This window comes from Oncorhynchus gorbuscha, linkage group LG09 (assembly GCF_021184085.1).
Source record: "Oncorhynchus gorbuscha isolate QuinsamMale2020 ecotype Even-year linkage group LG09, OgorEven_v1.0, whole genome shotgun sequence".
Lineage (NCBI taxonomy): Eukaryota > Metazoa > Chordata > Actinopteri > Salmoniformes > Salmonidae > Oncorhynchus > Oncorhynchus gorbuscha.
The window spans coordinates 65,171,946-65,195,613 of record NC_060181.1 but is presented as its reverse complement, the minus strand read 5'-3'; the positions used below and the strand labels follow the sequence as shown (position 1 = coordinate 65,195,613).

The following is a 23,668-nucleotide window of genomic DNA, read 5'->3' as shown; positions in this document are numbered from 1 at the left end:
GTTTTTCTGCCCTTTCTCAGACACAGCCTGGCATGAATGTTTAAGATGAATGGAAGCTCTACCCCAGTGATGCTCTGGGCCGTTTGCCCCACCCTGTGTAGGGCCTTGCAGTCACTGGTGGAGCATTTGCCATTACAGATGGTGATAGAACAAAAAACATTCCCACTGTATTTCAGCCCTGCCACAAAAGGACCAGCTGACATCATGTCAGTGATTCTCTCGTTAACACAGGTGTGAGTGTTGACGAGGACAAGGCTGGAGATCACACTGTCATGCTGATTGAGTTAGAATCACAGACTGGAAGCTTCAAAAGGAGGGCGGTGCTTGTAATCATTGTTCTTCCTCTGTCAAGCATGGTGACCTGCAAGGAAACACGTGCTGTCATCATTGCTTTGCACAAAAAAGGCTTCACAGGCAAGGATATTGCAGCCAGTAAGATTGCACCTAAATCAACCATTTATCGAATCATCAAGAACTTCAAGGAGAGTGGTTGAATTCTTGTGAAGAAGGCTTCAGAGCACCCAAGAAAGTCCTGCAAGCACCAGGACCGTCTCCTAAAGTTGATTCAGCTGTGGGATCGGGGCACCACCAGTACAGAGCTTGCTCAGGAATGGCAGCAGGCAGGTGTGAGTGCATCTGCACACACAGTGAGGCAAAGACTTTTGGAAGATGGCCTTGTGTCAAGAAGGGCAGCAAAGAAGCCACTTCTCGCCAGGAAAAACATCAGGGAAAGACTGATATTCTGTAAAAAGGTACAGGGATTGGACTGCTGAGGACTGGGGTAAAGTTATTTTCTCTGATGAATCCCCTTTCCGATTGTTTGCGGCGTGCGGAGAAGACAAGGTGAACACTACCATCAGTCCTGTGTCATGCCAACAGTAAAGCATCCTGAGACCATTCATGTGTAGGGTTGCTTCTCAGCCAAGGGAGTGGGATCACTCACAATTTTGCCTAAGAACACAGCCATGAATAAAGAATGGTACCAACATATCCTCCGAGAGCAACTTCTCCCAAGCATCCAGGAACAGTTTGGTGAAAAACAATCCATTTTCCAGCATAATGGAGCAACTTGCTATAAGGCAAAAGTGATTACTAAGTGGCTCGGGGAAAAAAACATCAATATTTTGGGTACATGGCCATGAAACCCCCAGACCTTAATCCCATTGAGAACTTGAGGTCAAATTCTGACAAACTCTAAGCATTGATTAGATGGCGTAGCTACGCCAAGATGGCGTAGCAGTGCAGACGTGGTTTGTTGTCCTCTCGTTTACTTTTTGCATATATTCCAATTTATTTTTCAATTAAATATACCTTCCAGTAACCCGCCTCAAACTTTAGCCAAAACTTTCAATCAGAAGGTAGCCAGCTAATTAGCTAAGTTACTGGCTATTTAGTCATTGTTAGCCACTGCTAGCGGCCTTTACCCTCTGCTCAGGCACCGGACGTTTTTTGTAGCCTGGATAATACCCGCCAGCCTCGGACTGTTTTTCTCCACTACAGATTCCTGCTGTAAACCCTGGACAATTGATCATCACAGCTAGCTAGCTGCCACGGAGTGACCCAGCCCCGAAGCTAGCCTGAGCCAGGCGCATCTCCCGGCTAGCAAATGAAATTACCACAAATACAAAACCTCTTTCGCCATCCCTTCATCGACAGGGTGCCCAGTCATACCACCACGACTGGTCCGCAGACGTAGTTCCATCAGCTGTCCCTTCAACCGGACGACAAAGCAGATGCTTCTACCTACCCCAGACTGCTAACTTTAAACGCTGCGTCTCCCGTGTGCTGGCGTAGTAACAACTACCTAGCGGCTTCCCTGTTTCATCTATTGCTGTACACTGGACCCTGTAATCAATTGGCTACATAGCAGATGCCTGCTGGATAATGAAAAAAAATCATACCCAAGTTCTGTAGCTCAGTTGGTAGAGCATGGCGCTTGTAACGCCAGGGTAGTGGGTTCGATTCCCGGGACCACCCATACGTAGAATGTATGCACACATGACTGTAAGTCGCTTTGGATAAAAGCGTCTGCTAAAATGGCATATTATTATTATTATTATTATACAACATTTTCCATCAAGCTAGAACTGCCAAAGGGGGGAGGAGTTGCAATCTACTGCAGAGATAGCTTGCAAAGTTCTGTCATACTTTCCATGTCTATGCACAAACAGTTCGAGCTTCTACCAGAAATAAGTCCCTCACTGTTGCCGCCTGTTATAGACCCCCTCAGCTCCCAGCTGTGCCCTGGACACCATAAGTGAATTAATTGTCCCCCAATTATCTTCAGAGTTTGTTCTGTTAGGTGACCTAAACTGGGATATGCTTAACACCCCAGCAGTACTACAGTCTAAGCTAGATGCCCTCAATCACACATTAATTATCAAGGAACCTACCAGTTACAACCATAAAAATCAGTAAACATGGGCACCCTCATAGATAATATCCTGACCAACTTTCCCTCCAAATACACCTCTGCTGATTTCAATCAGGATCTCAGCGATCACAGCCTCATTGCCTGCATCCGCTATGGGTCTGCGGTCAAACGACCAGCCCTCATCACTGTCAAACGCTCCCTAAAACACTTCTGCGAGCAGGCCTTTCTAATCGACCTGGCACAGGTATCCTGGAAGGATATTGACCTCATCCCGTCAGTCAAGGATGCCTGGTCATTCTTTAAAAGTAATTTTCTGAAGGGATCACGTGACCCTTGAACGAGATGGCCGCATGAACTAAGTAGTTTCCAATTCCTAATCTTACCTCCACTCCAAGTTCACACTCATTAACTTTAGTAAGAAAAAGTCATGGCGGCTACAAAAGGCGACACTACAGGTGACATTTTTACCCGGACTCGAGTATTAGCGACGGAAAAAGCCTCCAAGAAGAAGCTAGCTTCAGAAAAAACTAGCGCCATTAGCCAGGAGCAAGAGAACCCGCTCCCCCACGAGGCACAATGAATGCCAACCTCGCACTCTGTCGAAGACATCCTTTCTGAGTTGAAATCCCAACGTACAGAACTAAACACCAAATTAGATGCCATTAACTCTCAGCTCAGTGCGATAGGGGGCAAGGTCACAATCCTGGAAAACACTTTGCCTGACAACAACAAGATGTCCAGGCGCCCCACGTTTATGGTTGAGGCAGAGGGGCGAATCCTATCCATGGAAAACTTATTGACAGATGCCATGGAAACAATAGCATATGCTAAAAATAAAATTGAGCATCTGGAAGAGAAAACAGAGGACCTGGAAAACAGGGGGCGAAGGAATTATTGTGTTCTATTCAATCTGGGTGAAAAAGAAGAGGGAAACATGCCACTGATCCGCTACCTGCAAGACAAACTTCCCGAGTGGCTCCACCTGCCCACCGACAGGCCCATAGAACTCGAGCGAGCTCACCGAGCACTGAGGCCCCCACCAGCAGCCAGACAACCACCGCGCCCAATCACCATATGTTTCCTGAGATTCACCAACAAGGAACGAGTCCTACAAGCGGCGAAAAACAACACCATCACAGTGGGAAACGCCAAACTCGCTTTACACCAGGACCTGTCAGCTGGAATACGCCGAAAGCGCAGAGAGTTAGACGAGGTGAAGAAATACTCCATTGACCGAGGAATCTTCAGGGGATTCAAATACCCAAACGAGCTCAGGATTCTTCACCAAGGAGCCTTGCGACACTTCAAAACTCCCGAAGAGGCAAAACGTTTTTTGAAAGACAACGCTGGCCAAAGAGAAACAGACCAAATACTAAATGCGATTACTAAAGGAGGTAAGACGACATATAGCCGATATCCAGAGACCCACTCCCTAAATGTCATTATAGCCGTCCAATGTATATTTATTTTCCTTTAACTGAGAGGGATGGGCTGTATAGCCTAACCTAGGCCTACTAATGTTTCAGCCTACTTTTGTTGTTGCTATTATTTCCTGGGGTTCCCTATGTCCCTTGGGGGAGGTATATGTAGGCTGGGCTATTGATTTTATTTTTCTCCCCTCTTTTACTGTGGTCTGGACGAGGGCAACTGTGTTATTTACTCAATGCGGGGTGGAGAGGATGAGGCATTTCTTTGGTGGGGAGAGGGAGACGTTGTGCTTTACTAACTGTTCCCGGTTTTTGTTTTATTCGGAACACAGAATTGAGACTGAGCGGGGGGGTAATAGATCCAACGGGATGTGTCGAGTTGTTTGGGAACTCGGCTGGGGTGTTCAGAGATTATTATTTTATGTACACCATTTATTTTCCTTTTTGAAAGCAGCTGTAATTACTATCCACTTTTACCCAGCGATGACTTGCACTAAAGTTCGATTACTGCTTGATGACGATGACTAGTACCTTAAGGGCATGCAATAAAACGAAAAAAAGATACTATGTGCTCTAAAAAAGGAAAAAGCAGACATTGCACCATTACAAGAGACACACCTCTGTGATGCTGAATATGCCAAACTCCGCAGAGCTTGGGTGGGACAGGTGTATTTCTCATCTTTCAAATCAAACAGTAGAGGCACAGCCATACTTATCCATAAAAATGTTCCATTCATAATAGACAAAAACATATCTGATCCAGAGGGGAGATTTATTTTGATAACTGGGTCACTATATGGTCAACCAATTACTATATTAAACATATACGCCCCTAACACAGATACTCCTGCCTTCATGTCAAAAATTATAACCCTGTTCAATGAGCATTGTGTCTCCTTTGGTGTGGTGGCCAGAGATTTTAATTGTACCCATAACCCAACCCTAGACAAATCTCCTCAAAGTCCCCACCACAAATCCTAGATCTGCAAAGATGTTGAACTCTCTTACTGAAGAGATGGGACTGATAGATATCTGGAGAGAGAATAATAGCTCATCTATGGACTATACATACTACTCTAGTGTCCATAACACCTACTCCCGTATAGATTACATTTTTATCCCAAAGAGTTTCATACATTAAGCCACTTGTACAATCGGACCCATAGCACTTTCAGATCACGCCTTTGTCCACCTCCGCTTTGACCTCTGCAAAAACATCCCGAGGTCAAAGAGCTGGAAATTCAACACCTCCATGCTATCAAATGACGAGTTCAATACATTGGTAACTACATGGATAGACAACTACACACAAGACAAAGATTCTCCTGTTTCTCCGGCCACAATGTGGAACGCTGCTAAAGCCACACTAAGAGGTCATCTAATTGCATATGCTTCTTCTAAGAAAAAAGCAATGGATGCACACAGGCTAGATCTTGAGAGGGAGCTGGAATGCTGTGAAAAAATACATAAACAATCCCTAGACAGCACCTCCTGGAGTCATCTTAAAGCAGCCAAAGCCAAACTGAATTTGGACTACACTCGGGAGATAAAAAAAAAAGAAGTTCTTTACTAAACAGAAATACCATGAGTATAGCAATAGGCCCAGTAGATTGCTTGCTTACCAATTAAGAAAGGAGCCATCAGAGCGTACAATCATGGCTATCCGAACAGCAGAGGACGAGATCACATATGACCCAAAAAAGATCAATTTAACTTCTCATGATTTTTACTGCAAACTATATACCTCTGAGAGAAAACACACAGAGGCAGAACTCCACTCTTTCCTAGAGGGAATCTCGCTACCTAAACTATCAGAGACCGACCAGGAAGATCTCAACTCCCCCTTCACTCCTGAGGAGATCCTGGAGGCAATTACCTCCATGCCACCTAATAAGTCCCCAGGCCCAGATGGATTCCCCAGAGAGTTCTACAAAGCTTTTTGGCCCCAGCTCAGCCCTATCTTCATGCCAATGCTGGAGGATTTTTGCAAAAACGGAGTTCTCCCAGACTCAATGCACACAGCTCGCATTACAGTGTTGCTAAAAAAGGACAAGGACCCCCCATCCTGCTCGTCCTTCCGGCCCATAAGCTTGTTGGATTTCGACTATAAAATAATTACCAAATTGCTCGCCAAAAGACTAAACACTTCTTCCCAAAATAATAAAAGCGGACCAAACTGGATGTATTAGAGACAGATACACTTCTGATAACATTCGCCGTCTTTTTGATATTATTGATCAAGTAAACGCACAAAAGACCCCTGTCCTGCTGGCTTCACTGGATGCTGAGAAGGCGTTTGACAGGATGAAGTGGAGCTTTCTGTTTTCAGTCTTAGAAAAGTGCAATATGGGCCCAAATTTTATTAAATGGATCAAATCACTATACTCTCATCCAAATGCCATGGTGACTACTAATGGACTGAACTCTGACAGATTCCCTCTGGAACGGGGCACAAGACAAGGGTGCTCGCTGTCCCCGCTGCTCTACTTGTTGGGGGCGGAGCCTCTGGCAGAGCTGATAAGGGGCAATCCAAGTATTATGGGTGTTTCTGCAGGTGTCCTGCAGCACAAGATTTCGCTTTACGCGGCTGATGTCTTGCTCTACATATCCAACCCTGAGAAATCACTCATTTTAGACAATTGCTCAGTATGGCAAGTTTTCAGGTTATAAGATCAATTTTAACAAATCCACTGTCTGCCCTCTCAATATTACACTCACCAGCTCTATGAAGACACTTTGTCATTTCCAATGGAAAACACAGGGGTTTCAATACCTCGGGATCTTCATAACACCAGATCTAGCCTTTTTAAGGAAAATTATCTTCCACTCCTGGATCGAATCAAGAACCATCTCCAAACCTGGATCTCCCTCCCAATTAGCTTAGTAGGAAGACTTATGTAATCCGTATGAACATCCTCCCTAGACTGAACTACTTATTTCAGATGCTCCCATGCTATCTCCAAGTTTCCTTCTTCAAAACAACTAACCAAAGCATCACCAAATGTATATGGGGCAATAAAAAAACCTAGGATCAAGTTTTCCACTTTATCAAAAACCTGAATCTAAAGGTGGTCCTGCCCTTCCCTCCAATTGTACTACTGGTCTGCCCAAATCCGCAACATGCTAACATGGATCACAAACAGACAAGAGTCAATGTGGATTCAGATAGAAGCCCAATCCTGTGGTTCATTGCCCTTAAGCTCAATTATATTCATTAATTTTAATTTTACCTTTATTTAACCAGGCAAGTCAGTTAAGAACATATTCTTATTTTCAATGACGGCCTGGGAACAGTGGGTTAATTGCCTGTTCAGGGGCAGAACGACAGATTTGTACCTTGTCAGCTCGGGGGTTTGAAATCGCAACCTTCCGGTTACTAGTCCAACGCTCTAACCACTAGGCTACGCTGCCGCCCCTAATAACTTTAACTTTAGTGAAGTGGGCAACATAGCCAAAACCTTTGCGATTTACAGCACCCTACTAGCGTGGAGGGACTGTCAGAAATACCTGGGCATTTCCTCCCAAATATGTCCTCACTCGCCTATAGTAGGCAACCCAGACTTGCCAAAAGCCCTGAGGGATGCCAACTTTGGCATACTCTTGGAATCAGGACCTTTTCAGACCTATTTCATCAGAAAACCACTACACTGAAATCCTTTCAAGAGCTCTGCAGTGAATTCGATGTGCCAAGATCCCATTTTTTTTTTTTATATCTTCAAATTAGACATGTAATTTCCTCATTTACCTCCAAGAGGAGGTTTAGAACTCAGTTGAATGAAGTTGAAACCCTTCTTGTCACAGCACAATCCATTAAAGGCAAAATATCTTACATCTATAGACTCCTTTCTGAGAAAGGAAGCTCCTCCTTTACTCCTTTGAAAATAATCTGGGAAAAGGACCTTGGTCTGACTATCAGCACAAAAACAACCTGTGGTGGACTGCAATAGGAAGTCAGGAACCAATATAGACAGGCAGTTGAAAAGGCTAGCCTTGGCTTTCCTAACAGAAATTTGCATCATGTAGCTCTAACTCCAAAAGGTTTTGGGACACTAAAGTCAATGGAAAACAAGAGCACCTCCTCCCAGCTGCCCACTGCACTGAGGCTAGGCGACACGGTCACCACCGATAAATCCACGATAATCAAAAATATCAATAAGCATTTCTCTACGGCTGGCCATGCTTTCCTGCTGGCTATCCCAATCCCAGCAAACAGCTCCATACCCCTCGCAGCTACTTGCCCAAGCCTCTCCAGCTTCTCCTTCACCCAAATCCAGAGAGCAGATGTTCTGAAAGAGCTGCAAAACCTGGACCCGTACAAATCCTAAACTCTAAACTCGGATGAGAATTCACGAACAGGTGATATGTAGCTACTTTTCTCTGTGTATCCAGCCTCCGGTAAAATGAAAGATTAACTTTAAGCAAAACATTAGGAAATGTATCTGGCTAAATTCTTTCAATTATAGGCCTAAACAATAGAAATATGATGGCAATGCATAATTTTTGCCAAAAAACCTTGCCTTTTCATTGAAAGAATTTACTTGAGTGGCTGCCCGCCAAAAAGCATTGCACTTTGTCGTCATCTGATGAAAATTAATGTATTTTCTGCCGAATGCGTTTGACAAATTTTCCGTGAAGGAAAACTATAAGTTGCACGTCCCTGATCACTATTCAAGAAAAAATTTTAATAAACACTTTCAATATAAAACGTGGCACAAGTGGCACAGCAAATTAGAGCACATGTGATCAAAATGGTTGCACTTTAGAGCCCTACTCATTCCTCTGTGCACCATGTTGCCTTAGCTGATGAATACCACTCACTTAACTGGCAAGCCAGCAATAACCGAATTACGAAATTAAAAGATTAGCCAAAACACCTTTGGTTCGGAGTCGTGAGGCTGGGAGAGATAGGAGAGTAAACACAGCTGTGTTTAGACTTTTGGAATTTTGCTTAAATGGATGTGATATCCGCAAGGCTGGCCCACCGGCACTCTTATGGATTGCCACATGCTGTCTCTGCAAGGGGTGCTGACATGGTGCCCTAGACCTGCACACATAACACTGTTGGAACACCCAGTGTGTGTGTGGCTTTCAGTGCAGGGGTTTACTAACCAGAGAGAAACTGTAAAAGCTAAGACCTGTCTCCAGTTACTCCTAAGCTAAGAGCTGTCTGAGGTACTCCTGAGCCAAGTCAACACAGCCATCAATCTTGGAACTGCTGCCCTCTCAGAGTAGCCACATTTATTGACTGATTGACTCAATCTCCATAGACAAACATTGGCACTAGAATGGACTTACTGAAGAGCTCAGTGACTTTCAAAGTGGCACAGTCATAGGATGCCATCTTTCCAACAAGTCAGGTCGTCAAATGTCTGCCCTGCTAGAGCTGCCCCGGTCAAGTGTAAGTGCCATTATTGTGAAGTGGAAACGTCTAGGAGCAACAACGGCTCAGCCACGAAATGGTAGACCACACAAGCTCACATAACGGGACTGCCTAATGCTGAAGTGCATAAATATTGTCTCACTACAGAATACCTAACTGACTCTGGAAGCAACATCAGCACAAGAACTGTTCTTTGGGAGCTTCATGAAAAGGGTTTCCATTGCCGAGCAGCCCCACAGAAGCCTAAGATCACCATGCACAATGCCAAGAGTCGAATGGAGTGATGTAAACCTCACCGCCATTGGACTCTGAAGCAGTGGAAATGCGTTCTCTGGAGTGATGAATCATGCTTAACCGTCTGGAAGTCCGATGTCCGAATCTGGGTTTGGCAGATGCCAGGAGAACGCTACCTGCCCCAATGTATAACGCCAACTGGAAGATTTGGTGGCGGAATAATGGTTTGATTTAAGGTTTGGGCTAGGCCCCTTAGTTTCAGTGAAGGGAGATCTTAACGCTACAGCATACAATGACATTATTGATAATTCTGTGCTTTCAACTGTGAAAACCATTTAGGGAATTCCGGCCACTCCCTATATCAGCATGATAATGACCCAGTGCACAAAGAGAGGTCCATACAGAATTGGTTTGTCGAGATCAGTGTGGTAGAACTTGACTGGCCTGCACAGAGCCCTGACCTCAACCCCATCGAACACCTTTGGAATAAATTGGAACGCCGACTATGAGACAGGCCTAATCGCCCAACATCAGTGCCCGACCTCACTAATGCTACTGTGGCTGAAGGGAAGAAAGTCCGCACAGCAATGTTCCAACAACTAGTGGAAAGACTTCCCAGAAGAGTGGAGGCTGTTATAGCAGCAGGGGGGGGGGCCAAGTCCATATTAATGCCCATGATTTTGGAATGAGATGTTCGACAGGCTTCACCAATGCTCATGTCAGTAGGTGCAGTCTATCCCAATTATTCCAACACCTGAGCCCCCCTCTCCCAAAACCCCACACTCTACTTCAAAATCAGGGATGCCTGGCTCAGGTGCACAACCCATTAAGCCAGGACTCTCTCCACAGGCCATTTCATCTTTACCAGCTGAGTCCCCTAAAACAGGTTTTATTCTAGTTTAGACAGAGGCCTCTCTCCTGGCAAAGACAGCCACAGTCTCGTAGGCATGAATCTGATTTCTAACAATCCTGACATGGCCCTCTCCAGTAGGATTAGGCTATGTGATGCAAAGTAGCTGTCTGTGGGGTCCATATTAGGGTACTGAAATGAGGACATGTGAAAGTGCAGAGGTCCTCTTCTGTCTAACCAGAAGCTGGTCATTCAACGTCCTAGTTGGTTTGATTGAATGAGATTTGGGGACCTGAGAAAGCCTACAATTTGGAGACGAGTGTGGTGATGTAGGCTCAGTGCAACTACACGCAATTTTAAAAACTGAATTGAGTTGATGTGGAATTCAAAGTGGAAGTATCCACCCAAAACATTTTTGTTTACTGCCATGACACCAAAAAAGATGTGCAATTGAATTTGCTTTCCCGTAGCGAGTAAGCAGGTTGAAATCAGTCCAGGTAGCTACTCTCGAACGATGGGCTTCCACCACCACAAATACGATGTCTGAGGATTACGTCATTGTTAAAACTGACCACATTGGCTAAATGAGTGTCTACATTCAGAAAACACAGATCAGTTATCGATTTACTCACTTGAAAACAACCTTGAGTAATATCAGAGAAGGAAACCATCGACTTAAAGTAATTCCTACTCTTGTTTCAAAATGACCAGCAAGTTACAAGACTGATGCAGCTGTCAGTACATGAATATTGTGGGCCATGGATACTGTAACTGGATACCACCTATGATAATTTATAGGCTATGTTTTAGGCTATTTCTGCAAGGGTTAACTTAACTGCGTAATTAAAATATAAATATTTAGCTAAATGCCTACCTACAACATCCACAATTGGATTACTAAATACGGTTATCATATTTCTCCTGCCATCATCTGTCAAGCTTCAGAGGCTTCCACACAGAAAAGTGTGGTTGAAATCTTGTGACTACCGTTACACTAAAATAGCAGTAGTGGATTCAGGGAACAGCTTATTTCCAGTAATAACTTAAAGGCATGGCCTACATTGTTTAATTGACCTGAGTATGGGACAGTAAATGTTTTTAACTAAGTAGTTACCAAAACAATGGTGTATTGGTTAGGTTTATGGAGAGCAAACGTCAGACCAAACAGCTAGCTAGCTAGCTAGCTAGCTTGTTAGCAATTTAGCTAGCTAGGTTACCTAAAGTTAGCACAACCAGCTAGCAAACTAGTTAGCTACAGTAGCTACGCTAGCAAGATGCATTACTTTTCAGTAAAAAGGTTGTTAGCTAGTTGGTAAATTATCTTACCGTCATAAACAGTTCCAGGGGCGTCCAGTTTTTAAGTAATATGGTTTTCTTATAGCGGTGAGTTTAGGGTGAGGGACTGAAAATCCAAGTTCAGTTCACCCGCTGCGAACTCCGACAAAACCTCATCTTTATCACCGAGCCTTCAGCTTCATACACATTCAACTGCGGGCCCTCCTGGCTCGAATCTCGGACTAGCTCGGCAACGAATAATCCACACGCAAGACACAGCAACCATTGGCTACAGCGAACCAGCAGTCATTTCAGACCGAGTGAATGATATTTACAATTCCTTTGATTTGTAAATGCGATGGTATGAGCGACATAAATGTTGAGGGGGGATTGGATTATTCGGTCTCTGACTTCTCAGCGGACTGCAGTCCGTCGTCAAGGCTGGCTCGCTCGCTGCAGCAGAGGCAACAGCATAGCAACGTTATGGCGCAATCTTCGCAGCGCCATCAGTGCACGGGGTGGAGTCACAGGATAGGGAGGCGTGGTAGCGTGGTTTTCATTTGTGAAGTCGCGGGTGAGCAATCCTGCAATGTATATTTGTCATGCCATAGTAATTGGTATTTTGCCGGTTTTATAGGTCCACAAAATGTAGGTTAGTGTGGAAACTGCATTTGGCATCACGTTTGTACGTGTGAGGCAGAATAGTCATTAGGCGAGGAGTCATTAGTCATTTCCTCAAGTAATTTTTGCCACTGGATATTACATTTCCATTGTTGTCAGAATTAGTCCACACTAGTTTATCATTGCCCTAAATTCAGGAAATACCTAGGTCCGTCAATGTGACTATAACAATAAGACACCAGTGGAGATTAGGCCTGACAATGGGACTGTAGATTACAATTTAAAAATGGGCTGTGGCGACATCATGTGGTTAAAAAGAGAATAGTCCGTCCCCCAACTGTGTCCAATAATGTGAAGGGACTGTATCACAACCGGCCGTGATTGAAAGTCCCATAGGGCAGTGCACAATTGGCACAGTGTCATCCGGGTTCCGGGTTAGGGTTTGCCGGGGTAGGCCGTCATTGTAAATAAGAATGTGTCCTTACCTGACTTGCCTAGTTGGAAAATAAAGGTTCAATAAAAATCTGAAGTAATGGATCCTTATGGTATTGCTGACCTTGCTCATTATTGATTAATTTAAGATTTGAGTTGACCAAATCTCTGGACATAGAAATATTTTTTAAAGTGTCAGAGGGCTATTGCAAGAAACTACATACAATAATTGTTCAGTTAATATCCATTATTTGTGTTTAGAACTTTTTGGGAGTTTGAAATTGTGATCCTTTGCTCAGGACAAGGGCATTTCCAGGCATAGAGCTGACATGGAAATTCATATTGAAAGTATTTAGAAAAGGGAAAATATAGTTTTTTGGAGTTATACGATTCCCCTAAATATACATTTTAAACTCAAATAATGCAACATAATCAATTTGATCAACTATTTAAAAAAAATAAACATTAAAAAGTGTCCCTGTCAGACAAGGATTGTCCCACCTTTCAAGAACCTCAGTTAATTTCCTGCTATTCCACACATTTTGCCATGAGGCTAAGAAAGCTTGAGCTTTGGTGCTGCAGAAGTGTGTTACGCCTATTGTCACAAATTACCCCATGTTGTCTTCACCCAGGCTGAGGGTACTATTGGTGTTTACCCAGTACAGTAATTAGTTACAATTTATTATTTTCCATTGCACAAAAAGATCAGGGGAGTTGTTTGTAATCACATACACAGAGCATTCTTATAACCCAGGAAAGCCTCTCTATCAAGACTATAAAGAAGCTGTCAATGCTATGACTAGTGTGTATTTTGTTCTGGCTCAAAGATTTTGCCAGGAATAATGTGCCATTGAGATACACCTTTATTTGATAATGACAGTCTCTAGGTTCAGTTTTTCTCAACATAAGCTGTCAAAGCGTTAATTACTTGTTTATTTTTTTGATACGTGTGCGATGTGATTAAAGTACTTTATTAAGATGTCCATTTAATATGCAGACAACCTAAATGGCCACCAACTAAATGTGTAGACTCAGGAGATTCAATGCTGTATATTAAAATCATTCTCACCAAGCAACCAACTTTAAAAAGATGACTTTCTTATAAACCAAACAGATTCTTGATTCCCACACATCGCTCTCTTTTTTCTTGGTTTTGGTTAAAACAATCACAACACATTTCCATCTTACGCAAGTCAGCTGTACATGTTTAACATTATAACAGACTTTGTTAAATGTGGCTTTTTATGAAAGCTTTTTATTGTACCTTGCCCTGATGTGTTTTACAACAGCACAAAAAGTGCAGGTGCACATATAGACCACCTATCACATGTATAACATCCAAACCAATGTTCACATTCATTTTAGGCAAAGGTCAAATTGAGGTCACTGTTAAGAGGAAAGGAAGCATTCAAGTTTAGGGATGACTGCCATTATTCAGGTAATGTTACATGTGGTTGAAATTCACTTTTTCTTACTGTAATTGTGATTGCATAAATACTACCTGTTTAAAAACTAGTACAAACAGCAGTGGGCTTCTAGTCTCGTGTCAGACTTTACAAGTAACTCGAGGCCAAAGCTCACGTGATATTTGGTTCTTTGTGCAGAAATTAGTGGGCTTCCAATGTCCATTTTAGGTCTTCTCTTCCTTGAGTAGACCCACAATGCCATCCCTCCTGGAGGTGTAGGGAGCATGCTTCTAATGCCACTATGTTAACTACGCCCCTGAAGATCTGTTTCAGGGTCACCCTGTAGACCATCAACCCTGCCAAGCAGAATGGCCTGTACCATGGCAAACTTCTGAGCCTCTGGAGAGAACACCAGCGCGTCCTTGAGGGCAGTGCCAATGTCACCGTTCCACTCCACCTCCTTGCCGTTGATGAGAATGGTGCTGTTGGTAATGCCAGCCGGGTCATCTAGCGTGCTGTTAAAGTTGGCAGCGATGCCAATCTGGGCACCAGAGGGAAGCCAGGGCATGCCAGCCCGACCGGGTAGAAGCCAAATGAGGCAAAGGCACTGTAGCCGCCTGGGGAGCCCACATCAGATTCCTACAGGACTTGCTGGAAGACACTCTCCAGTTTGTCAGAGATTCTGGCTGGTTCTCCTTTATTCCAGGCCTGGTACAGCTTCCTGTAAGTACTCCGGCGGGGATACTTCTGTACCATCACAGCATACTTCAGAAACGGACACGCCATGGCATCAGTTGGTTTGGTCGTTAGCTACAGACCTCAGAGGGATTGATCTAACTAGAAACAGAAAATCAAATGCAAGACGTTTGACCCAGCTGACTGGTGAATTAAAGTTGAAATAAGACCCAAAAAGTGTAGACCAACTCGTCTTATGAATACATCCTCTTTTTGATTCCTGACATTACACATGATGGTTTAAGGATGCTATGTACAGTATGAGGTCCGAGTCCCCATCCGGATCACCTCTGGACTTGCTATTATGAAATTGTCAATCATCTTGAGACAACAACACTGTGTGCATGGGTGGGTAATATACTGTACCAGTTATGTCAGAATAAATTGTTGCGCGATAATACTGCAATTGGCAAAAAGATGCACCATTTTGTATCACTGTTGGTCAAACCCAAAATGCAATCCAGGTGTGTAATTCGTCTATTAGCTAAATGGTTGGTTAGTTAGCTTGCTAGTATGGCTAGCACTCAATGAATGACGATAGTAGTGGATGACTGCCAGACAGTCAAGTGAGGAATTTGTAACAGTACAACGCACTCTTTTATATGAACTCAAATATACTGAATTAACAGATAATGTTACATTTTATAAAGCTTTCACAATATAACTCACATGCCATATAGATCTATGCAATGGCTGCAGGACCAAAGTTAAGCAAAACGAAGTAAAGCAGTTTGCAGCACGTTTTACGACAGTTTTACGTTAATACCTAATCACTAATTTACTAAATGCAGTAGTGTGTTAAAGCTGTACGAATATCAAACACAGCATAAGGGTAAAAATAGCCTATTTTTTATCATTCACGTTTGTTATCATAGTCTGCTGGAATATTTTTTTATACGAGTCGAGCTAACAAACTTCACCACGAGGAGGCCTACTTTGCCTCTACCTCTGCATTAAGTGCAGTAAGTGAAAGCAAAATTACCAGCCTCAAAGACCAGTAAGTAAAAACAGTTATTACCCAGTAAAACCTGATCAGTGATCTCACCCTCATTTGTTAAGTATTCTAATAGGGCCTGTTATAAATTAGACATATTACTCTGTTTGGTGTGTGTGTGTGTGTGTGTGTGTGTGTGTGTGTGTGTGTGTGTGTGTGTGTGTGTGTGTGTGTGTGTGTGTGTGTGTGTGTGTGTGTGTGTGTGTGTGTGTGTGTGTGTGTGTGTGTGTGTGTGTGTGTGTGTGTGTCAAAATCAAATCAAACTTGATTTGTCACATGCGTCGAACACAACAGGTGACCTTATTAGCTCTTTCCCAACGATGCAGATTACTTTTTTTTATTATTATAAGAGAAACAAAACATACAAGAACACACAATAACTAAGCTATATACAAGGGGTACCAATACCCAGACCTACCTCTAGCCTTTCGGGGCCCTAAGAGAGATTTGGGCACATGCCCTTCGTGCCCGATAGCTAATTCAGCCATCCAAGGTTTAGATAGTTGGCTATACTAACTTACCTACCAATCTTATCAAATGTTAGCTGACATGGGCTAATTATGTGACTGTCAGTGACTGACAGGAGAAAAACTGCTGATGTACTAGCAAATTTCTAAATCAAGTTGAGACCCCAACTGATTTACGACTGGGGGGTCCCCCTAGTGGCTGTGGGGTCCTATGCACAGCGTGGAGTCTGCCTACAGGCACTACCAAAACCCCATCAATGTGCAGCGATACGTGATGTGTGTGTGTGTGCTTGTGTGTGTTGATATAGACCTGCTGTGAGTGTACATTGAGCTCAGATTGTCAGAAAGTCTGCACAGATAGTCCGTTGATTAGCTATTCAAAAGTCTAATTTCTTGGAGACAGAAGTTGTCTCGGAGCCTGTTGGTCCGAGACCTGATGCTGTATCGCTTACTTGACAGTAGCACCGAGAACAGTCAATGGCATGGGGGGCTGAAGTCTTTATAGAAGTGTGTGTGTGTGTGTGTGTGTGTGTGTGTGTGTGTGTGTGTGTGTGTGTGTGTGTGTGTGTGTGTGTGTGTGTGTGTGTGTGTGTGTGTGTGTGTGTGTGTGTGTGTGTGTGTGTGTGTGTGTGTGTGTGTGTCATCCTTGAATGCACGTGAACTGCAGAGAAAATGTATAAACCTGTGTGTGTGTGTGTGTGTCCTTGAGTGCACGTGAACTGCAGAGAAAATGTATAAACTTGTGTTTGTGTGTGTGTGTCCTTGAGTGCACGTGAACTGCAGAGAAAATGTATAAACTTGTGTTTGTGTGTGTGTGTCCTTGAGTGCACGTGAACTGCAGAGAAAATGTATAAACCTATCATTGTGAATGTGATGGATAGAGAATGCTGGATTTACTGTCTTTTGGAACTATTGTGATGAATCCAAAGACCAAATTCGGAGTGAATCTGACTTTGTCCATGGAAGATGTTTTTGATTATTTTATGCCCTCTGGAAGCAACATCAGCACAATATCTATTCGTCGGGAGCTTCATGAAATGGGTTTCCTTGGCCGAGCAGCCGCACACGAGCCTAAGAACACCATGCACAAATGCCAAGCGTTGGCTGGAGTGGTGTTAGCTTGGTGTGGAAGAACTTGACTGGCCTGCACAGAGCGCTGACCTCAACCCCATTGAACACCTTTGGGATGAATTGGAACGCCGACTGCGAGCAAGGCATAATCACTCAAAGTCAGTGCCCGACCTCACTAATGCTCTTGTGGCTGAATGGAATCAAGTCCCCCCAGCAGTGTTCAAACATCTAGTGGAAAGCCTTCCCAGAGGAGTAGAGGCTGTTATAGCAGCAAAGGGGGGGACCAACTCCTTATTAATGCCCATGATTCTGGAATGAGTTGTTCGACAAGCAGGTGTCCACATCCTTTTGTGTTTGATGACCCTAAAACGTTTCAAGTTGATAGGCCGTTATGAAGTGGATTTACAAAGGATTTAAACGAACATGTACAATCTTATTTATTAATAATTCAGTCATCTTAACCAATCTCTTAGCTTTTCTCAAACAAAGTTAAAATATGTACCATGGGCCTACATATATCAGGTATGAAGGTAAGACCCAGATGTAGACAGCGTCGAGTAAACAAATGGTTTAATAATCCGACAGGGGCAGGCAATAGACAGGTCAAGGGCATGCAGGGGTCAGTAAACCAGAGGTGGGGCAACGGTACTGAACGGCAGGCAGGCTCAGGGTCATGGTAGATAGAGGTCAATAATCCAGAAGTGGGGCAAAGATACAGGTCAGCAGGCAGGCTCTGGGTCAGGCAGAGTGGTCAGGCAGGCGGGCTCAGAGTTAGGACAGGCAAGGGTCAAAACTAGGAGGGCAAGAAAAAGAGACGCTGGGAAAAGCAGGAGTTGGTTGACTTGACAAACAAGATGAACTGGCAACAGACAAACATAGAACATGGGTATAAATACACAGAGGATAATGGGGAAGATGAGCGACACCTGGAGGGGGTGGAGACAATCACAAAGACGGGTGAAACAGATCAGGGTGTGACAACATACAACATTTGTTCAGAAGTTTTTCAACATTTTTCAAAAATGTCCACGATGGAGGAACATATATCTTATGGGTCCTTGAGGCAAATTTGTTCAGCATGTAGAAAGACAACCACATAAAATGTTTCAAATCATTAAGTCAAATGGAGAGGTGGATATGAGGGTTTAAGTGAGACTGCTTATAACAAGCCACCTATAGGCCAATCAGTGCCATTATTTTTTTGTTATTTGACCAAATCTAAAAATAACAATAGGTTTCACCCCAATGAGTCGGATAGACACTAATCTGTCATTAGGTGGATGTGATATAATGAAAATACATTACTTAGTACAATATGAAAATCTAGGAAAATGGGTCTGATGTGTGACAGATTAGTTTTATGATACCCTTCTATGTCTGACATTTTCTAAAAAAGAGATCACGTACCAAAATGTTACAGAAACAAATTGGCCTCACATGTCCTCAACTGGCAGCTTCATTAAATAGTACCTGCAGGACACCAGTCTCAACGTCAACAGTGAAGAGGCGACTCTGGGATGCTGGCTTTCTAGCCAGAGTTCCTCTGTCCAGTGTCTGTGTTCTTTTGCCCATCTTAATCTTTTATTTTTATCGGCCAGTCTGAGATATTACTTTTTATTTGCAACTCTGCCTAGCAAGCCAGCATCCCGGAGTCACCTCTTCACTGTTGATGTTGAAACTGGTGTTTTGCGGGCACTATTTAATGAAGTTGCCAGTTGAGGACTTGTGAGGTGTCTGTTTCTCAAACTAGACACTCTAATGTACTTCTCCTCTTGCTCAGTTGTGCACCGGGGCCTCCCACTCCTCTTTCTATTCTGGTTAGAGCCAGTTAGCGCTGTTCTGTGAAGGGAGTAGTACACAGTGTTGTACAATATCTTCAGTTCCTTGGCAATTCCTTGGCAATGGAATAGCCTTAATTTCTCATAACAAGAATAGACTGACGAGTTTCAGAAGAAAGTTCTTTGTTTCTCGCCATTTTGAGCCTGTAATCAAACCCACAAATGCTGATGCTCCAGATACTCAACTTGTCTAAAGAAGGCCAGTTTTATTGCTTCTTTAATCAGGACAACAGTTTTCAGCTGTGCTAACATAATTGCAAAAAGGTTTTCTAATGATCAATTAGCCTTTTAAAATGATCAACTTGGATTAGCTAACACAACGTGCCTTTGGAACACAGGAGTGATGGTTTCTGATAATGGGCCTCTGTACACCTATGAATATATTCCATAAAAAAATCTGCCGTTTCCAGCTACAATGGTCATTTATAACATTAACAATATCTACACTGTATTTCTGATAAATTTGATGTTGTTTTAATGGACAAACAAATGTGCTTTTCTTTAAAAAACAAGGACATTTCTTAGTGACCCCAAACTTTTGAACGGTAGTGTATCTACACAAAAAGAGCAAGAGGCTATGATCCACTCCAAGAGAGAAAGCGCCTCTGTCTCCATGGCAACTGGCACTAGCAGCAATGTGGGAATCTCCTGTCCCTTGAAAAGGGAACAGTCAAAAGAAGCAGGTTACCCATTCCCATTAAGCATGCTGGTATTAGAATGGTTTTTGTGTTCCTCACACAAAGGTCTCTAGATCTTTACCTTGCTCTTTGCTCCAGTGGTTTTAAGACCAGAGCTCTACATTACAGCCTCTTTCTAGTCTACCAGGCCAACATTAATATGGACACCAGATCACCTTAAGACCACATCTTTCTCATAATCCCCTTTTCATTAAACTGAACGAGGTCACTAAGCAACGGGGAGCACATTCGAGCAGGGCAGATGGAGTAAGATGTATTTTAACAGTGGGGGCTGCTGACGGGTGGACGGCTCATAATAATGGCTGGAATGGAGTCGATGGAGTGGTATCAACCACATGGAAACCACGTCTTTGATGTGTATGATACCATTTCATTGACTCCATTCCAGCCGTTATTATGAGCTGTCCTCCCCTCAGCAGCCTCCACTGATTTTAATGATCGGCGAAACAAGCTCTGGCTGCCACGGTGACAACTGTAAAGGCTGTTAAATGGTGTTATTGTGAAGGGTGTCAAATTCAGTGTGTCAAATTGAGATTAGAATTATCCAGGGGAGGCTAGTGGTAACCTTTGGAGCTCTCCCTAATTTGACTATGGATTTTCTGTATCTATTAAGCCTTTACTTTTCAGTTGGATGTTTGTAGCTTACATCAAAAGGTCAAAACACCAGTGGATGGAAAGCTTTTGACTAATCTAAATCCTACTGCTAATGATCTGACTAATCATTTAATGCAGTCGAGAAATATTATGCACACCAATGTATGTAGAACGCTTACAGGTGTTGGGAAAGTTACTGAACATCATGGGTTATTATGGGTCTAACTTGAAACACAAACCAATCAATAAAATATTGAGAAGCCCCTGACTACAGTTCGGTGGCGGACTCAATGTGGGCGGAGTCAAATGCGTTTAACCCGAACCCTCCCCGTCTCTTTCAAGGTCACCCAAATTGAGGTTCACTTCAAAGGTATCAACGTCAACGAACGCAAATCTTAATCGAACCTAACCTACATGGATAAAAATATAAACCATGGAAGTGAGGCGGTCATTATGCATAATGTGCTTTGTAATATTCATGTTATACTAGTGCAGTGGTATTATTTTATATAACCAACTACCGGACCGATGTTAGCATAGTGTTACTTAGCACCCATTTGCACATGAGCTAGCAAATTGCTTACAATGAATCTTATTTGGACAAATTTGCCTTCATGAGCAGTAAGCCTAGGTTTACATGTACAGTTATGTAATCGATTTGATCGTGGATTGTCTGTGTTTCTTCAATGTATGCCTTGTTGTGTTTGGCTGGCTCTAAATGTGCATCGTTGATGCTGACGGCCATTCCCTAAGTTACACATAGCGAGTCTACACAGCCTACACCTAGTATATACAATAATGAAATTAAATGCATATTGCTTATTTTATGCCTTTCTAATTATCATGTGTTTTATATCTATGCTTATTTTCTTTGATGTATAGAGACACATTAGTGTGCTATTGGAGGGCGAGAGTCCCAAAATTGAAAAATGCTGCAGCAGTCAACTTCATTACTGCCCCTTCTGCACGTATAAGCCTATGGTCAACAACCACATCAAAGGTCATGCTTCAGTGAGGCACAGAGGTAATATTTCTTTCTTTGTTTATTGAATATATTTGCCGTTCACGTTTTTTGATTTGCCCTATTTTTTTCAGTTACATCAGTGTATTTAGTTTCATTTTATAACTTGTTACTTTACTGTTATTCCTTTCTTTCAGAGTTCACAATCATAAGGTGTGGCTTCAGTTGTAGAAACGTGACACACATTCATTGTTGTTATTGCACGGCATCAATAATCAACAGAGCACAGTTTCTGAAGCGCCTGACATACCATCAGCATCCAGTGGCCCCTCAAGAGCACCTAGAGGTCCTTAAACAGTCCCTAGAGGCCCCTCAAGAGCACCCAGATGTCCCCCAAGAGCACCCAGAGGCCCTTAAAGAACAACTAGTAGCATCCACTGCATTCCATATACCTCAGATACGGCTCCCTAAATCACCTGGTGCCAACATACATGGCAGCTCAAGAAAAGTCCTTGTAACTTGTCCACACTGCAAACTGAAGTTAAATAAGAAAAACTTCAAAAAACTTTTACGAAGAAAGCATACACATGGCTTTGAAACGGTGTCCAGGGAAATATTTTTGGCACGTGAGCGCATTAATGTGAGAAATGGTGTGTTTGGAGTCAAAAATACATTTCCTGGTCCAGCAACACCCATACATGTTGTGAAAAATACTTGGGGACCCACACAGAAATTGAGGTGTGAAGTTGACCAATGTCATCCCAATGCTGACTTTGCTTTAAGGCGTAGGATGCTGCCTTTTGAATGTCAGCATGTACGTTCCTTATTGTTCTGCCCACGTGCAGGCAACACAACAGTGACTTTGACAGAGGAGGCCTTGGTGACAATGGCCGAGAATAAATGGTTTTGTGAGGAGCGCTAGGCGTCAACGTGAGGCAGATACTGAGGGTGTGCCCCTGTCTGTCCAGCTGATGTTTGGTGGACCATCGACACAAATTCACATTTTGGTGTACGAGCTGAAACTGTCTTATTATAGTAGGCTTGGAAGGGTTGTGACAGCTTATGATAGTAAGCAGAACAGCTGGCATTGTCCTTGTTCAAAAGCAAGGCATTCTCGCATACACAAAGCAATTGATAAATGGCACCTCTTTGTAACAAAAAGGCAACTGTTTAGGAGGGTGAAAACCACAGAAGAGAGAAACCTTCCACCACAGCACACCACAGAACAGGATACAAGTGAAGCGAAAGAGGATAATTATCCACCAAATGATAAAGGTGTAGCACGGATGGTGAACTACCTCATGACAAATAAAAAAACTACCTGCTGAACTCCCCCAGGCTGTCAATCAACAGTCAAGAGATGGAAAGATATCGAGTGGCTTTCCGAAGCACCTGATCCCAAAAGAGGCCAGATGCAAGGAGTGTGATTACGTACTCAGTGACCCTCTACTGATCACTGCAAAAGAGAGGATTCTGATGACCACAGGTGTAGTTGAAGGTCAGTAATATTCTAGTTCTTTCATTGATTCTAACCTCTAACATCCTTATGATCAAACAGTACATGATTCCCACATACAATGAAAAATAGAAGAAAAATGGTGGTATTGTGAAAGTGGGGTGTAATTTGTCTTGATCGCCCAATGAAGCACTATTAATATTTATTCTTCTTTTTTCTTCAAGGAAGCAGATGTTCTTCTAAGGGACACCCTAGAGGCAGCAAGGTGGTGCGAGCGCCAAACATTTAAAGGCACTGTTTCCCTCCCTAGTGTTATTGGGATGGACAGGGAAGACCGCATTACAACCCTTAAAGAACTACGGTGAAGAGCGGGTGAAGAGGAAAATATTCTCCTCAAGGAACCATTCATGTTCCCGTTCCAGTTACAGAGAGATTATGAGAAGTTCTGTGTGGAGGCAGTTGACAAAAAGAAAATGACTGTCTTTGCCTCTTGAGGAGCAGGAGTGAAGCCATTTTTCAGTGGTCAAACCTTGTTTTTGTCTGCTGTGTTAATTGTTTCAGTTGTTAATTGTGTTATGTTGTTTAGTAAAGATGATGTTGAAGTCACCCGAGTCTCTGATCTCTGTACTGGAGCTGGTATAACTTCATGTACAAAGCACATTCAGCTTGTCGGTATGTCTATATGGTATAGTCTGTCTCCATTCTCATGAGGAAAGCAAATAGCATTATAAATCAGCATAGGTAGTAACTGTATGTATATACTCAATTAAATAATATAATTACAAAGTTATAACATTTATCAACACAATTTTAACAGTACATGACATACGTAACAAGTCTGTTGTTCACTGGAAC

At 43.0% G+C, this 23,668-nt stretch overlaps 1 protein-coding gene and 1 long non-coding RNA gene across 5 annotated transcripts in view; one reads left to right on the top strand and one right to left on the bottom strand.

Moving 5' to 3' along the window:
* The window catches only part of LOC124043951 (tyrosine-protein phosphatase non-receptor type 4-like), a 106,531-nt gene extending 94,493 nt beyond the window's left edge, over window positions 1-12,038 (bottom strand). For 2 of the 3 annotated variants that reach the window (XM_046363123.1, XM_046363124.1), the window contains exon 1: window positions 11,592-12,037. The gene's annotated coding sequence lies outside the window, so the exon portion shown is untranslated. Of the gene's footprint in view, window positions 1-11,591 lie in introns of all 3 variants that reach the window. The other variant, XM_046363125.1, reaches the window with a different exon arrangement.
* A 3,505-nt stretch (window positions 12,039-15,543) lies between these two features.
* Window positions 15,544-23,413, top strand: LOC124042915. 2 transcript variants are annotated; one of them, XR_006840226.1, is made up of 4 exons: window positions 15,544-15,731; window positions 21,279-21,420; window positions 21,555-22,855; window positions 23,038-23,413. It is a non-coding gene; the product is annotated as an uncharacterized LOC124042915 (long non-coding RNA). The 2 variants fall into 2 exon arrangements; XR_006840225.1 differs by lacking the exon at window positions 15,544-15,731 and adding an exon at window positions 20,692-20,766.
* Window positions 23,414-23,668: the final 255 nt, after the last annotated feature.